Here is a 17,255-nt window from a genome sequence, read left to right as displayed (position 1 = left end):
GAGGATCCAGCATCTATTTTTACTGAAAAGCAACTGCTTAAATTGCCATTTGCTGACTTTTCATTACTGATTATAATTACAACGTGCAGGTTGAGAAGAGCAAAGGGAAGGCTTGGCTTTGCAAGCAGGGGGAAATGTGAAACAACTCTTCCTCAACCAAACAGAAGCGAAGGAAGCTGGAGGGAGTAGGAAAAAAACTTGCAAATCATCAGAAATCAAAAGCAGACGATCCGAGGGAGCGGGGCCAACACTGACATTTATTAAAGTTTAGCAATTAAAATCACGATCTACTAATTAGAATATATGTCAAGGACTGACTCCTACTAATGCGTTCCTGCAATGGGAATATCTTCACATCAGAAAATTTGAAAACATAACACTGTAATTTGAGGTCATTTACTACCATGCTAGGATACAAACATATCTGATTAAGTATTTTGTCTGAATGCTGCGATAAAGAGGCCCAAATAAACAAACAGCCTAGAAAGAGAGCACGAGGACATCAGATAACGTGGTGCGAAGCTGTTTACCCGGCTGAAAGGGAGAAGCTTTCTTTAGTCACAAGCACCACAGCCACCAGAGAATTTGTGTCCTTTCAGCCCTGAGTGGGTGAAGAACAAACCTTGCAGCACAACATCATGCATTTTGTATGGACACTATTCAGCAAAGTGTTTAAACATGTGTTTTAATCTATTACCATTCAGCAGTTAAGTGCATAACTTGTACTAAAATCCAGGAGAAGATAAAGATGTGCTGAATCAGAGACTTATGCACTGCACTTTTTACAGTAAAACTATTTTGGCAAGGCTTGTGAACACTTTAAAAATATTATTGGGGCTGGTTTTAGATCTCCCTCCTTCTCAAGCCCTAGCTACTGTAAGGTGAACAGTACAGGGCTAGGACGGAAAGGAAGATTAAACTTAATCAATCCAGAGGTATTCAGAAGATGTCCAGAATAACTTTGCTGTACATAGAAGAAGGTCTCAGCTTTGAAGTCCAATATTTGGAGAATATTCAGGGCTAAAGGTGAAAGCTAAACATCTCTTCAGAATGCTTTGAAGCTCTCCTTTCCACCATCGATATAAAGTTCACATTTCCAGTCAGACAGACGATGAGGTATTTGATCCTTCAGCAAGGCCTGGCACAAAACCGATCCCTGGGTGCAGTGGCAGTCGAGACAGAGCAACCCCAGAGGTGAGAGCAGGGAGGATCTTTGGAAAGAAACAAATAAGCAGGATACCCAAAATGGCAGCGTCTGGAAGCCGCTCCGGGGTGGGATGTCAGGACGAACCCCCTGGGAGATGCGATACTGCAGGCAGGGCAGGGGAGGAGGTCAAACGTGCAAGGCCCCGCAATTTGTCAGGCGGCTAACACCATCATTACCTGCGTGTGCCTGCGGGCGGGCATGCCTGACGGCAAATTACACTCACAGATTTCCAGGGTAAAAGTCTTCTTGTTGGTAGAACAGAGCACTGCACCCCCCCCTACACCCCCATTAGGAGATATTGTTTTATAATGAGCGATGAAAGTGAGCTCTCACCGGGTGAGGCTGCGGATGAGTCACTGCTGAAATCAGCAGCAATGTCGATAGTTTTGATTTTTCTGCCTGTTACACACTTTTCTTTTCTTCTGACATCACTAGGAGGAAGGACGGAGGATGAAGTGCGGGCCTGAAAACGGAGAGAAGGGGTCTGAGGGTGGGCCAAGGTACTGGGCTTAGACAGAGGTCTGGGGGCAGCTGTCGCCCATGGGGGCCCTGTGCTGGAGCAGTTTGCTCCTGGGGGATGGACCCCGTGGGACAGAGCCGTGTGGGAGCAGTGCTTGAGGAGCTGCTGCCTGTGGGCAGCCCCCACAGGCAGCAGCCTGTGGAAGGACGTCCTTTGGGAAGGACGGCATCCCGTGGGAGGGACCCCACGGGGAGCAGGGGCAGAGAGGGACTGTGAGGGAGCGGCGGAGATGAAGCATCAGGGACTGACCACAGCCCCAATTCCCCGGTCACCTGCATCACTTGGGGGGAGGATGGAGAAGAGGATAGATGGGAGGAAGGTGTCCTTAGTTGCTTTTAGGTTCTCACTGCTCTGGTCTGTTAGCAATAGGCAATAAATTTAATTAATCTCCCTACGCTGAGTCTGTTTTGCCCATGACAGCAATTGGTGAGTGATCTCCTTGTCCTTATCTCAACCCATGAGCCTTTTTTTCCATCTTATTTTCTCCCCCTGTTCTGCTGAGGAGGGGGAGTGAGAGAACAGCGTGGTGGAGCTCAGCTGCCCGTCACTGTGAAACCACCACAGATGAAGGAGACAGACGGGGGAGAAAAACAGTTTTCCCGGGTCCCTCATTACTGCTGTTACCCAATGTCAGGTTCAGAAGGGAAGTGTTTGGGATCCAGATGCTTCCTGAGACTCCCCAGCAAGCGAATGTCTGCATGCAACCCCTCGAGCACCATCATTTGCGGCAGGAGCCCTGCTGCCAGGGAGGAGCCAGCCCTGCATGCACCAGGGGCACAGGCACACCAGCCTCAAACAGCAGGCACCACACGCAGAAGCACGCCTTGCAACGTCAGTGGAGGAAAGGAGGCGAGGAGAGACCAAAAAAAATAATAATAAAAATCACATGATCAGTGCTTTCCTAGGATTCCCTTACTCACATTTCTCTGGGCTTCTCCCTCGTTGCTCTCACAATGGCCATTTCTTTGTACTTGGTTGGAAAACATCAGCTGCTGCACTGGTACCTCCTCTGAAAAACAATGAGGAAAGTCGGCGATGAAATGGCAAATAACAAATGCAAGGTAATGCACACTGAAAGAAACCATCTGAACTGCCTGCATGCATTGCTGGGTCCTGAATGGACTGCAGCCATCCAGAAAAAAAAAAAAAAAGGCTCAACAACTCACTGAAACCTCTGCTATTTCATACTGGCCATTGTCTCAGACGCCGTGGGGGAGATTTTTTAGTATTATTTTTGTGCCATTATATAAGTTGAAGGACTGTGTTTCATTCCGGCCATTCCAGATCTGAAAAGAGAGACAGCAAAAATAGCAGGGGCCTGGGGACAGGTGACAAAGAGGATTAGAGGGATGGGAAAGCCGGTGTGTAAAAGATTGAGATGTAGGATTTGTCACAGTTACAGGGTTTGCTGCCCCTCTGACCTCTTCCTAGTACAAAGGCAGGCTCTGCTTCTCCAGGACACTGGCAGTCTGTCTATCCTTTCCCTGCAAGCAGCCCCCGGACAGCTTACTGAGCCTTTCCTTCAAGAAACTTTCTAAATGTCCAGGTTTCTTGGGATCTCTTGATGTCCCTCCTTAGCGAAAGAAATTTGCAGCTGGCCTCTGGGAATAGCAACCTGCCAGCTCTCTCTGTCTTGTCATGACCCCTGCCATGCCATTTGCTAATCTGGAGGCGCAGTGCAGCCTTCCAGCTAGTTTCCTAACAGCCCTGCTATTAAACTAAACCGACGTCCACACGCAGTAATCCCTGCCATCACACCCCATCCTTAGGGACTGACAAGGCACCTGTACCCTCCTCTAGATAGGGCCGTGGTGATGACCCCCCCTTGAAGGCCATGAGACACGATTCCCATTTTCTTCTCTGTCACCGCTTCCCTGCATGACCCCGTGCTCCTGAGGTGGGATTTGTCTGACAAACCCAAGGTCCCCTCAGTGAAACATGCCTCCTGCTGTGACAGGGGAGAGACACGTGCAATGGGTCTCTTACCTCAGGCCCCTACCTCAGAATCAGCCCTCAGAACAGGCGTCAGCAGGCAGGCAAGGGAGGCTGCTTCAGGGCTGAAGGACAACGAGCAGGAGAAGCTCACCTCAGGCCGCACTGGGCCCCAGTGAAGGTGGGCTAAGTACTCCTGAGCCACTGACAGAAACCACAAGGCTTCTTTCAAGCAAGCCTAGAAGGCCGAACCCATAACACCCAGTGCTTGTACTTGCCAGGCTGCTCCAGGTTAGCTTGCTGCTGTCAAAGGAAAAGCAGGCGCTGACCAATGAAGAAGTGATGAGCAATTTTACCAACACATACACCTTCATGAAGGCACCTTGCTCTTAATGACCTGGTCTGTGAATGATTTTGTGCCCTGACTTGATGTCAGTTTGCCTTCCAAGCAGCCCAAGAGGCAGGGAAGCAGCACCACGGCATAGGGCTACCTTTGGCTCCCCATCACCTCCACTCAGTGTCAACCCAACGCCACGGAGCTCGGAGTGGCTTTCCCTGGGGAAGCAGCCAACAAAAAAATCAGAAGAGATGTTCCTGTAGGGGCAACCACGTACTTGCAAAGAATTAATGGAGAAAGATAGCACCAAAAATAACAAATGAGAAGTACCTTCAAGTCTCCTCAACTATGGAAATGCAAAAATCTCATTTTTCTATTTTTTTTTTCACATTAATAAGCCTGTTTTGCAGAACTGCCATTCTCTTACACAAACACTTACCACAGTCCATACCCTTCCTTCCTTCACTGTCATAAATCATCTCATGAGTGTTCCCTGTGAAGTTGCTAACTGCACTTTTGTTATTAATCTCAGCTCTAACTTTTTCTAGAGTATCTCTACTTGCTGATCCATCTCAGGCAAGCAAGACAGTGCCTTGGACAGGGCCCTGCTCCCCCCGTGGGAGCATCACTCTTGTTAGCTGTGAAGCGTCCCTAACAATGCACCTTTTAATGATGCTCCCCTTTGGCTTTTACCAGGCTCCTAGCAAGACTTGTACTCCATTTTCCTGTAATAACTCAGCTGCCACCAGGTTGGTGCTCCTGACAGATACATCCTTACCCAGACTTTCCTGACTTGCCCCAGTTGGAGCAGGGAGATGCAAAGTGACTGCTGTGCTCAGGGGGGGGTGATAAGGACTCACCTCTTCGGTGACCTGGAGTATTTCCACTGGGGCTGCGATAGGCAGCAGGCGAGCACATGAATTAATGCTCCCTGCAGCTCCCTGGGGTGCTGTTATTCACTCGTTTTCCTGCACGCCGTTCTGCAGACCCACACCCAAATGTGGTCTGTGGCACGTTTACCACCTTAATCTCCTCCTTTAGCGGTCTGTATCAAACTCAAGTCGAAGAAAAATTGTCCCCTCCACTAGATGCTCAGACAAATAGGAGAACTCTTCAGCTGAGTGATTTCAGATGGCAAAATAATTTGTGTAACTATACACAGGGTAACTATATGCATGCAGAATGCAGTTGCAGCATTTATGCCCTTTACCTCCAAAGGACACATCTCTACCCAGCAATCTACAAGAGCATTTTCGCAGGCTCAGCCAGTGGAAAGAATTGATAAACACTTGAGCGGGCCTCATGTATATTTCATCTGGGAGGCAAGAGCGAGGGGTGCGCATGCACGCACACACACACGGAGAGCAGCGTGTAGGTAAGGTTCTTCTAGCACTATATAATACCTCTGACAGCTCTTTAAATATTACAGACTACACAAGCATCTCCCTGCCTTGCAGACTGGGATGGGGGGGCAAGGAAGTGCAGCACGACAAGGCAAAGGCCTTTCTTTACAAGATCATACGCAAAAAAAAGTAGTATGTGGGTTTCTATTTTATTTCCACAGGTTAGTACCTGATTTTGGTAAAATATGTTAGGAGGCTAGTGTCATCCCAAACCCAAGTGGACTCAGACATGTTTGTTACAGAGATAAAAATGAATGCCTGCAGGGTAGGATGGAGCTCATCAGCAGCAACACCAAGAACAGAAAAGAGGATTTTGCTGAGAACAAAACAAAACAAAACACAACATCCTTCTCTGAACAGCAGGACCTAGAAATGTGAGAACACTCTTTCCTGGAACAGTTTTGGTGAGCCCAGGGCTCTGCTCCACACCTCAGAAATTCCTGAATCTACCTCTTCTCTTCCTTTCTCCCTCTACAACAACTGATTGCCTACAACGCAGGGCACACTGCATGCCAAGATGGTATTTTATATACTGATAAAGAAGGCTAGATCACACAGCTGTTCCACGCCTTGAATAGGAGCTCTCCAAGAAATCCTGAGGATGAAAGAGGTGTGGTGAGACAGGTGAAATCTCCCTGCAAGGCACAGTCACCTGCACCCTGACTGAACCCTGCGAAGCAAGATCAAGCACAGGTGAAACCTAGAGAGTAAATACTTAGGGCACGACATGGTTCATATTGAAGATACTACACTGTCATCTTGGGATTTCCCTTGGAGAGAAGGGAGCTCCTGTACCAAAATAAGCCCCAAATAAGAGGGAACAGCCCTGGTGAAACCACCCTGACTGTTCTGCACCTTGGTGACTTTGTCAACCTGTCATACCCAGAGCAGGGTGGTAGCATTTCCTGATCGGCGAGTGATTACAATTCATCTCAAGCCTCATAATCCCAAGGGTTGAATTTTCCACTGGTAACAGATGATTGCTTGCACAAGTGGTAGCCTTCAAAACCAGGTGTGTGCATCCCTTCCACCAGGACTTGGCAGCGACAGGGGCATGGTCCAGATTTAAGGAAACATCTTTCCAGAAAATCTAGGAAAACTGCAGCGCGCTGTCTCATGTTTAAAGACATGATCCCTCTTCCAAACAGGGATCAAATTGCTGATATGCCATATCCTTATCAAAGGGAGAAAAAAAAAAGTCTGACCAGATAGAGTAGCAATACCTAATTGTTAAAATAAAACCGCAGCTCAAACAATGTCAGAGTTGTCTGTGGGGGCTGGCTTACTTTTCCCATCATGCTGTAACCTTCCCTCTCAGTCTGCGATTATTAATTTTTGACAAGTTGCAAGGCCTAATTTAGGCTGATCTGATCTGATGGGGTGACCTATTTCTATTGCCTGCTCCCTCTCTCCTCCTGCTGCTCGCCTCTCTGATGGCCACTCCGGCTCACCCCCACAGCCCTGCTAACAGCTTTTGTTATTTCGGCTCTTGGAAGAGTACCCTTAATGCTGAGAACCGAGCACAGTTTCTCAGCTCACAGGAATTTCTAAAGCCATTTCTCCCATCTCACACACCTCACAGGAAGCTCTTACGCAAAATCTTCTCTCTTTTTCTCCTAGGCTCAGGCCTTTGCACCCCAAAGGCTGGAAAGTATTGCTGGTGATCTGAGGAACCCAGGCACATTCAGGTGGCACTAACTGGGCTAGATTTCTGCACACTATTCCAGCTGCCAGTTTTTCTCCATTTAATGCTATCATTCCCATTTTGGCAGAAATGCCCCTCAACGATGGCAACACAGCCTATGCAAAACAATTCCTGGTGCTGACCCTGGACCCCATACCTGGGGATGTGGTGGGGGTGTGGGAAGGAGGGTGGGATGGGGGAGTTGTCTTCTCTCTCGGTGTGGGCCACACCAAACCATTTGCATCTGGGAAGGTGTTTTTTGTTTGTTTGTTTTTGTTTTGTTTGGTTGTTTGTTTTTGTTTGTTTGTTTTCAGAATGAGCATGCAGCATCCTGCCAGGACATGAAGGTGTCAGGATCTGTCCTCTCTTGGACTTCTTTCGTCATGACTCAGTGTGAGAAGCAAGCCAAAAACTCCAAAATTTCTGGGATTGTGCAAATACCACCCCCCCCCCCCCCCTTTTTTTCCCCCTTGGGATTAATCTTTTATTGGTGTTCCCCCCTCCCCCCAGAGTAGATTTTTTTTTAATCTACTCTGCTAGCTACTGCCCTTTTCAAACTATTTGACAGAACAGTGCTCCGTGACACAATGCTGACAAGCAAGAAATATTGAATGGTTAAATGCTATTTTCTAAAACAATGTAGGAGAGCTCACCACCAAAAAAACGGACCATGGCCAGAGACACTGAAAGAAGAACCACCTCCAGTTAATGCTGGCACTCAGTATAACATGACTGCACTGGGACTTGGGGGTCTCAGTGTCTTAAAACAGGATTCTGAGTCCTAAGAGATATAATGAAAAGGTTTAGACTTTTGCTTCCAGTCTTTATACTAGGAGAAGATGAAAGAGCTTTGAGTTTTGTTATTGATTCTGACCTAATGTGATATTGATATGAATTTTAAACACTGCGTGTAGATAGAGAGCTTGCAATGATCAGATCAAATATAGTCTATTAATGCTAGTCCGGGCAATTTTGTATTGTATAACATGATAAAAATTGGACAAGGCCTTACTTGGTTCCTGTGTGTGAAGCTCTGGCAGGTATGTGGTTTTTATGTTCTCACATCTAATCAATAAATCTTGTGGGTTTTTTTTGGATTGGTCACAGAGACACTGCCTAAGGACTGATGAAGCTTAAATGCTGTGACTACTTCATACTGATGTTTTGCCTTCCATTTCTGTAAAATCGCTGTCATTCTGGAGAGATTAGATATTGTATATTGAGGAACATATTCTCAGGGCTTTTGTGTTTGCCTTCATAATAGTAACAAAAATACTGGTAGTAGCAATAGTACAAGCAGTAATAAAAATCTAAATACTTGTCCTAAATAGCATCCTATTATGTTTGGGCTCTAATCTTTGTAAATGCTGATCATCTTTTGTCTTCCTAGAGCTAGAAGATGCTTTCCTCTTTCAAGCTTTTCTTCAGAGAAACTCCTTTCAAGGTTGAGGCATTGTTGGAAGCTAACAACAGTGGCTTTGAAATACATCATTTAAGCCAGAGAGTGACAAACACCCTACCCTGCTCCTGGGAGAGTAGCTGTGCATTCACTTAATGAGGTAGCTGAAGACTTCTCCGGTCTTTTTCCCACTTTGAGCCCAAATGCCAGAGGCAAAGCGGTGAGCTTTCCCTGCATTTGCACGAAGATTTCAAGCGCTGTGTCTCCATGCACTTACAGCTGTTGTCACCTTTCTGGAAGGGTCATTTTGACTTGCATAGTTATTAAATCCTGTCTCCTTTGTTCTACCAAGATCAATCCTAGGCCAATGCGTTTAAGGAGAGATGTGTGCGCAGAGTGGAGCATGATGGTGAATATTGTTGGTAGGCAAAGGCAATAGAAGCTTGACTACACTCTGCTCCCTTTTGAGTGCATGACACCTCTTGGTGAGAGGGTACCTGGGTCTCCACAACAATTACACCTGGCACTGTTCATACAGGGTGGTAGTAAGAGCAACAACTGTACCAGTTGTGGTAACTTCTCTGATTCAGTGCCACTGAGCAGAGGCAGACAGAGACGTTTCACTCAGTGATCTTTGCACACAAGCTGCCACAGAAAAGTATATGGGAACAAGGAACTCTCCATCTATCCCAAAAGATATCTTGACCTGAAATGCTCATTTGCTTCATAACCTCAGCTGTGCCTTATGTACTACATTCTTTACAAAACACACTTCAAATATTTACACCAAAAAGGCTCCTGGAAGAAAAAGGCTACGTAGCATTTTTGTATGTTATATTTAGAGCATATGCTAGAGGAGAATTCTTACAGACTCTTCTTCATGTATCACTTGGATAATGAGTATGCCTGAAATTCTAAATATAGGGTAAATGTCGCATGCACAGTGAAGAATTCATCCATGAGATAAGTTACAGATTTATGATGCACAGCTCATTAGGTTTTGTTATCTGATTCACCAAGATTTCAATGAAGACAGATTGCCAAATAGGAAAAGAGGCAAAGAAAATCCAGTCAATTTATTCTGAAGGATCCATTCTTTCCATACTACATTGTGTTGGGGCAGGCCTGCTTTAAATGAAGGCGTATGCAATCGTTTTATGCCACGGTTTGGTCTGACGGTACTTAGCAGTCTTCATCAAATGGTATTTATTTCATCAAAGCGAGGGAAACAGAAACTTGTCCATAAATTGGAAGCTCCACTCATTAATCTAATGAGAGCTGTTTGTTCTTCCCATTTCACTTTCATGCCTGTTGGGGACAAGAAGGCTCTTCGTTTTATCATTGTTGTCCATACAGCGATCCCACACTGCAGAATCCATGATGACTGCATTTTCGAAAGAGTATCTCCCCAGGGACTGTAATTATTCATCTTTCAGGAGACACAAGATCTATAATACACAAGTGCTGCAGACAAGAACTAGTTTACAGGTTTATCTCATGACTGAAAGTATAATCCATCTTCACTGGCATGATTTAGGAGGTGCCACGTAAGAGAAGAAAGAAAGTGGGTCAACCCCATTTCAACTTGTATTCCCTTGTTCACATAGGTCCTATTCTTTTAATTTCTCATTGACAAGAGTTAACACTTGAGTGAGCAGAAGAAATGGGCCCCGTTTCTTGTATTCTGCAACACACCTTGTAGCTATTAGGATTGTGTTTGCACGAGGTTTGGATGCCCTGAGAGCTTTCCTTCCCCATGAGCTACCTGGCCTGGTATCACCTCTGCCAGGAGCAAGCAGAACAAAGAAGCTCTGCTTCTGATGGAGATAGCGACTTGAGATCTGATCACCTTGACATCTCTGTGGGTAAAGAAACAAGCTATTAATGAGAACTTGACCGTACTAATGGGATCTTCCAAATGCTTGAATGGTAGGACTAAGTCTCTGAAGGGGGATTCCCAAGCTCCCATGTTTCATCTAGTGAATGATAACTTAAGACACTTTCTAGCGTCTCATCCTCCCTCTTTTTCCAGCAAGTCACTTTATCCTTCATTACCATCACAGAAATAGCCCTGTAGCAATTACTGCAACTCCTCTCCCAGGAAAGTTTATTTTGAAGATGGGACTTAACATAGTTTAAAGCTTCTAGAAATGTAATTCAGCCTCCAAAGACAATGAAGACATGTTGTTGCTATCTCTCCATGCATCAGTTTGGAAGATCAGGCTGTGTGTATAAAAGAAAATCCAAATGAACACAGCTCCAAACTGAGGATTTGTTTGGATAATGATATGACATGTCTGATCACATTGTCTCCTTTATTCACCTTCATCCCCATATACTTCTAATTTCCATGTATGTTTGAATCCACCTTGTAAATATCCCACTCCTCTGTGTTTATTTTCCCTGAACCCTACAACAACCTTCTGTTTTTCCTAAAGAATAAGCATAGATCATCTTTTTCATTCTGAGACATAAAATGTTATACAACAACCCCAAAGATGCACATTTTTGTACGAAACTTGCTGAAATCCACTATCTGTAGTCTAATATCCAGCCTTGCCTGCTTAAAGGGGAACTCAAGTGCTATCCAGAAACGCTAACAAAGGATTGTTAACATTGGTCGGCATGGAGAGCACAGGGTCTCTAACATCAGGTACATTAGGAAGCAAGCATCGTTCCAGGGTGCCCACACTGAAAAATGCTTCAAATAACCAGAGGAATCAGACAGGCAGGAACAGCTACACTTTACCCTAGACATCTAAATTCAAGGATCTGCATTTCTCCTGGCGTGGCTGACATTATTGATTCTGAAAGTGGAAGAAGTCTCATACCTCTCTGCCTTGCTTTTGGCATTAGAGATTAAGTCAGCTCAAACGGGTCTCTGCAGGTTAAGAGAGACCAAAAAGCTCCTCACATACCAGTTCAAAATTGCAAACACCAAACTGAAAGGGACTAAATCCAACCACTGCAACTTCAGCTATCTGAAGCTGTAGTTTGTAAATACCCCTAAAATATAGTGAGACTGATGAAAACTCTAAATCTAAGTTTCTTTGAAGCTGTAAATCCAAATGTAAATGTTGCCCCTCAAGGCTGTCTCTGATTTGGAGCCTGTTCCCTGATTAAAGGCATTCCAGATAGACAGTGCTGCTATATCAAACCACCAGTCATTTTTTCGGCAGAATTACACACTGGTTTTAGTATGGAGTCACACTTCAAAATCAATCTCATAATATGGCCAATATTTAGGAAAAAATATCCTCATGGCTAATATTTATAACTTGTCAAATTTACACCACCTCAAGTGAGCTAAGTTCAAAATAAATCTTGTTTATTTTTCACTATTTCGCATCAGTCATTGAGCTGTCTGATTTATATGATCATTTGTATCATTGTAGTGTCTAGGAGCACTTGCTCACCATAACTGCCTTCACTTTCCCAGCTCGTGTGCACTACCATGCAATCAGAGCTTGCAAACACCATGAGGAAATAATCAGACAAAAATAAATACAAATGAATTAGATCGTTTTCATGATTACCAGGCCTTGCAATACAAAAAAATCATCCCACGAGTAAATGAAAATTTGGGACTAATCTCTTCAGCCTATATTCCTTAAATGATATAGTCCTTCCAAAGACACAACTCATTTCCTTATTCTAAAAGCCTTTCAGGTTTTCAGCTCACCTTCATTCTCATGCAATTATAGGATGGCAAATTGTGGCAGGAATTGATTAGTCTGGACTCATACATCGCTAGTTCTCTGCATCTGCCTCCCATGTTACTATAGTTTCTCCCTGACACCTACCCTTCTTTGACATTTTTCTAGGAAGCTGACCACTGTGCTTCCATTTATTAAGCCCTCCCCATGAAGATATCAATTGCCTCCTGGCAACAGGAACATTATATGCCTTTGGGGGACAGGCGTATTCAAGAAATTTTTCCGAGTGAGATACAACACTTGCTGTTAGCATTTTAGAAAGGAGAAGAATGTTTACCCTTTCTTCTATCAGAATTACACAAAAGTAGAAATACAGCCTTTTGTCACAGAGCGGTCAAGAGTCAGTTTTAGAACAGATGTGCACAACAGTTTTGTCCTGGCTTTTCAGAAAAAAAAAAAAAAAAATCTGTTGAAGGGGAAAAGTATGCATGACTGTGCCTCTGGTACTTTACAGCTTTGGTCTTGAAACTTTCTGGAAACCCTGATGCAGCCAGGACCCCCTGACACCATGGGCATGGTCACTGAATTTTACACACTGTCCATTGTTTATATGGAGGAAAACAGCAAGCCTAGTCTTACTGATGATATTAAAGAACTGAACTGGGCTGTTTGGGACAGTATTAGAGGACTAGATACTAAATCATAGATAAACATGTTCTGGATCATCTCATCATTCAAACCTATTAGTGAGAAGACATTGCAATCATTGCAGTGCTGAGTATATGTATTCGCTTACCCGCGTGAATTACTAAAATCACATTCTTAAGTACATGCATTGCAAAAACATTCTGGAGACCACAGTTGCTTGCAGCAGGGCATAGAATGAGAAATTAATGGGCAGAAAGGAAACAGAGGAGTTCAGTAACAAGACGAAATGATGTAGTACTGCACCCAGAGCACCTGTAATCCAGTTCTGGAGTCATGTAAGAGCTTAAATATAAAGAGTGAAAGCTGAGACAGAAAATCCCCTGGCAGACATTAACTCCTGAAGCCCCAAGCCTGCTTGTGCCAACACTACAGGGTCCACGCCGGCAGGACCACTTGTACACAGCACCTACCTCACAGCTGCCCCCATCATCCCTTATCAAGCTGACTTTGTGAGGATATCCCCAGGCCATCTGGCTCCTTTTTGTGCAGGGTGTTGCTCAGCTGCAGGTTTCCCCACACCTGTGCAGCTTGCAATCTAGTTTAAAAAGAAACACAGGTTGCTATAATGAATAACAGTGGGAACAAGGAGAAAAAGCAAATGTAAATTGCAATAAAAACCATTTGGTTTGGTGCTAAACAAAGCTCTTTATGCCAAGTTTTTTCTCATTGTGTGTTTCTACAGCACTGGTCAGGATGGGGCCTAGGCATGCCCAGGACATGCTAAGGAGGCTGTGACAGTGGGTGGCAGCAGGGAGGGAGCTTGTCCTGGCTGCCAGGGGAGGTGAAACCCACCCTGAGAAACAACAAGAGGAGGACATTGCTCCTTCCAAGCAGCAAGCAGTCAAGGACCATCTCAACTTTCAAGCCTTTTCTTTGATCTGTCCCACACATCGGTATCTTGGTTTGTTTTGCTTGTTTGTGGTTTTATTTATTTGTTCATTCATTTTAATTTTGTTATACAAATTTGTGTAATAATGCACAGCCTTGGACCTCAAATACCTTTCTCCTCTTTTAACATGCTCACTTAAAGGCAAATGGAAGGTGAATCTTTCTTATAGTGTTAGCCAACTTCTTGGGCCAACTTAATGATACAAATGATGGAACCAAATATAAAGCCAAATCAAATGGACTTTGCAAGGCTGTGCATGACCGAGCATGAAACAATCTGTAAAGCTCTTCAGTAGGCTGCCATTATGAGTTAACCAGGTAATCTGCTGAATCTAGGAATACCATCCATTTCACAGGCCATTGGACCTGCTTTATATGTTGGGTTACTGTAAAAAATAAGGTGGGATGAGGTGCTCCGTTCATGTATTCTTGAAGTGGTGCTGGGTACTGACAGAGCAGTAGAAAACACAGGACAGTCCTTGGTCATCAAGTCAAAGGCCCTTAGTGGGATGGCACTGTGAAAATTATTCCCTTAGACAAAATGTGGGCTTAGGTACCTTGCTGACCACCCATTTGTGGCTAAGTGAAAGGACATACATCACTGGAAGATATTAATAGCTCGTCTTCAGGGAAAAACAGTGGAATGCAGTCAGCATTAATCACATCCCTGACTCTATCTCAGGAGCCAAGAAGAGGTCATTTTTTTTCTATCAGGAACATCTTGGTACTTAAGGGAAAAAATGCATTCACACTTAAAGGTTTCTGTGGTGTAACCATAGAGATGTGTTAATGTAATAATCACACACAGCCATGTAGGGGCTTGTGCTGTTTTGTGCAAAGGGAGTTAGCAAAGTCCAACCTTTCTCTAGACAAAGACATCTTTTTGGAAGTTAAGATAAGCAAATCTGTAAGTTTTCCAGAAAGAGTTGTTATTTAATAAGCCTAATTCCACTAAAAATGATGTTGTTTGTGGTCAAAATTCATGCCTGAATGTACCACACGGTGCACCCAGGACAGCTCTGGGGATTTGCATCAGTTAAGGATCCAGTCCATCACTTCCACGGGGCTCTGACATTTTAAAGACTGTGCTACGACACATGCAGCAATTCTGAAATGACAGCGATCCCTCTTTATCGCTACGTGATCCTGCTGAACACTGTAGCAAAGCTTGGTGTTCTGTGCACGTGCAGCATGCATTTCAGCACATTGGTTTATTTTCTTGCAACAACAGTTTGCCTCCTTCCCTAATTTTACCAGGAATTACAACGCGCCTTGACGCACAGTCATCAGGTGATAGTTGCTCAGCAAACTGGTTTATTACAGCTTCTGGATGGGATCAACATTCATTACACTAATCGGCTCCTTTGATAATTCTGTGGAGTACCGCTCTCGGGTGCTGTGCGGGACCACAAATACAAATATTCTTAGTGTCCAATAGCTTTATACGGTGATGAGATATCTTAATTGGCTGTCCTTTGCTGATGTGTACACATGCAATACATTATATTGAGCCATAAAACTTCTGGAGCAGGCATAGCAAACCCCAGCAAAACACACTGTTTTCTGTGTTTGTAAGAAGTGAGCCCACCTCTGTGGGATGCCCTCCCCAGCACAGCACAGAGACATCTGGTAGTTAATAGCCAAGCCACAAATCATCTCTTAACTCACCTAAACAAAGCCACAGCTGGTCTAATCTAGTGCTGGTGACATTCGTGCTTGGAGCAGGAGGTTGCTCTCTGTGGCCCCGAGCAGGCAGTAGGACAAAGCAATATTTCTGGGCTTGAAATGAAGTGAACTGGGGCTTTTTGGGGTGGGGGGAGTGGAAAGAGTTTAAGAGAAAAATTGCACAAACATTTTCCACTCACCCAGGAATCTGTCCCCTTTAATCTTGAAAACATATTTCATTTCCAGCTCTTTGACATGTTCAAAAGCATTATTTCTATAAAAAGTGAGAGGATAATAATTACCTGTCTGCGCATGAAAAAGTATTATGCTACCTTTAGTTGGTTTCCATTCCATTTATCCATATAACTCCTGCGAGTTGGTGATTGCCTCTATACACAGAGTACAGCAACAATATGTTAACTTGTTTTTCTGCTCCTAAGAAGGTTGCTAGTCGTTTCTTTCCTGAACTGTGGCACCACAAAATATATATTGTTCTCACTGGCAGGTAGTTCTCTGATCTGCTGCTGCTTTCAGCTGCCAGCAGCACTGCTGGCTTATATCTGTATTTCAGTCCTGAATATGTGTGTACTGTTGAGTACTGAGCCCTGTGTATGCAAGACTGCACTTTTACATGGCTCCAGCCCCTTTGCTCTGTCTGTTGATGCCCCATGGCTCTGAGGTTTGTTTGGGTAATACTCCTACCATCGTGATTGCAAGAGAAAAATCTGGAAGGTTCTCCAGAGACCCCTACAAAGGGGGCTGCATAGATAATGCCTTCTACTCATGGTTGTTACATCCCTTCCAGGATCTTCATTTACCCAAAAGGAGCTGTTTTAAAGGCCACGGAGCAGTCAGAGCTCTTGTCTGAGCTTCAATGCCCATACATGCCAAGGGCAGTTGAAAGCAATAAGGAAGATCCTATTGTGCACCTGCACTCAAGCAAGGAAGTAACTTTTTCCAGATTTTATTTTCATAAAGGTGTTTGGGCTCTTAACAGCAGCATGTGAAGGTCTGGAGAGCAGAGAACTTGCTTCAAATGCAGACATATTTGGGAACTTTGTACAGTCACATTATTTCGAGAGAACTGTGTGACAGATGAGGGTGCGGTGAGCGCTAAACAAAGGCGATCTGTTAAAATCCGCCCAAAAGAAAACACCACTACCAAAACTAGTCAAGTGTGCGTCCGTCACAACCAATAGCTCGTGTCAATCGTCCTGGTGTGACAGGCCGTGTGCTCTGGGGCAGGTGGAGACACCCAGCACGGCGGGGAGGCCGAGCACCAGCTGGGCCTCTCCAGCTGGCTGGGGGCTGCTGCAGCCCCCGGGGTGTGCACAGCGTGGCACAGCAGCAGGATAGGGGCAGTCAGAGACGAGGATGCTGGTAAAGCACCCTTGAAAATACAGGTCACGAGGCAAGGCAAATCAGCAGCCCCGCCGTCCTTCCCTGGTGGTGGGGTGGTGCCTTTTCAGTAGGGGCCTTCCCTGAGGACGTGGATCCACCACCAGGTCTGAGGCCTGTTGTCTAAGACAGCCGTGACCTAAACTAACATGAGGAACCACGTTTATTTACCCCTTGACAGCTGAAGTGGGTGGGGTTGGAGACAAACGCATCCACGGGGCCCTGAGGAACTTGTGCTGCTGCTGGCCACAACAGCAAGGATGATGACAACAAAGGAAGTGGTAACAGCACTGTAGGGTGTAGGGCTGGCAATTATCATAAAACAAAACCAAATAAACAAGCAAAAACCTGACCTGAAAAGTGTGCAGGGGGAGAACTGTGAATTTCCATCTTTCTCTTGGTTTAAGCCATGACCAGTTCAAGTTACAGGACCATGCGTTATCTTTGATGTGCAAGGA

General features: G+C 44.9%; 1 long non-coding RNA gene across 2 annotated transcripts; it reads right to left on the bottom strand.

Moving 5' to 3' along the window:
- Positions 1-237: 237 nt before the first annotated feature.
- Positions 238-13,386, bottom strand: LOC106018964 (uncharacterized). Of its 2 annotated transcripts, XR_005264950.2 has the most exons (4): positions 13,257-13,386; positions 2,648-2,736; positions 1,541-1,670; positions 238-1,211 (listed from the first exon to the last, which is right to left on the bottom strand). It is a non-coding gene; the product is annotated as an uncharacterized lncRNA (long non-coding RNA). The 2 variants fall into 2 exon arrangements; XR_005264949.2 differs by having other exon boundaries at positions 238-1,670.
- Positions 13,387-17,255: the final 3,869 nt, after the last annotated feature.

Source organism: Anas platyrhynchos, chromosome 3, assembly GCF_047663525.1.
Source record: "Anas platyrhynchos isolate ZD024472 breed Pekin duck chromosome 3, IASCAAS_PekinDuck_T2T, whole genome shotgun sequence".
In the NCBI taxonomy this organism is placed as follows: domain Eukaryota; kingdom Metazoa; phylum Chordata; class Aves; order Anseriformes; family Anatidae; genus Anas; species Anas platyrhynchos.
Note: the sequence above shows the minus strand (reverse complement) of the source record. Positions and strands in the feature narration are given on the sequence as shown.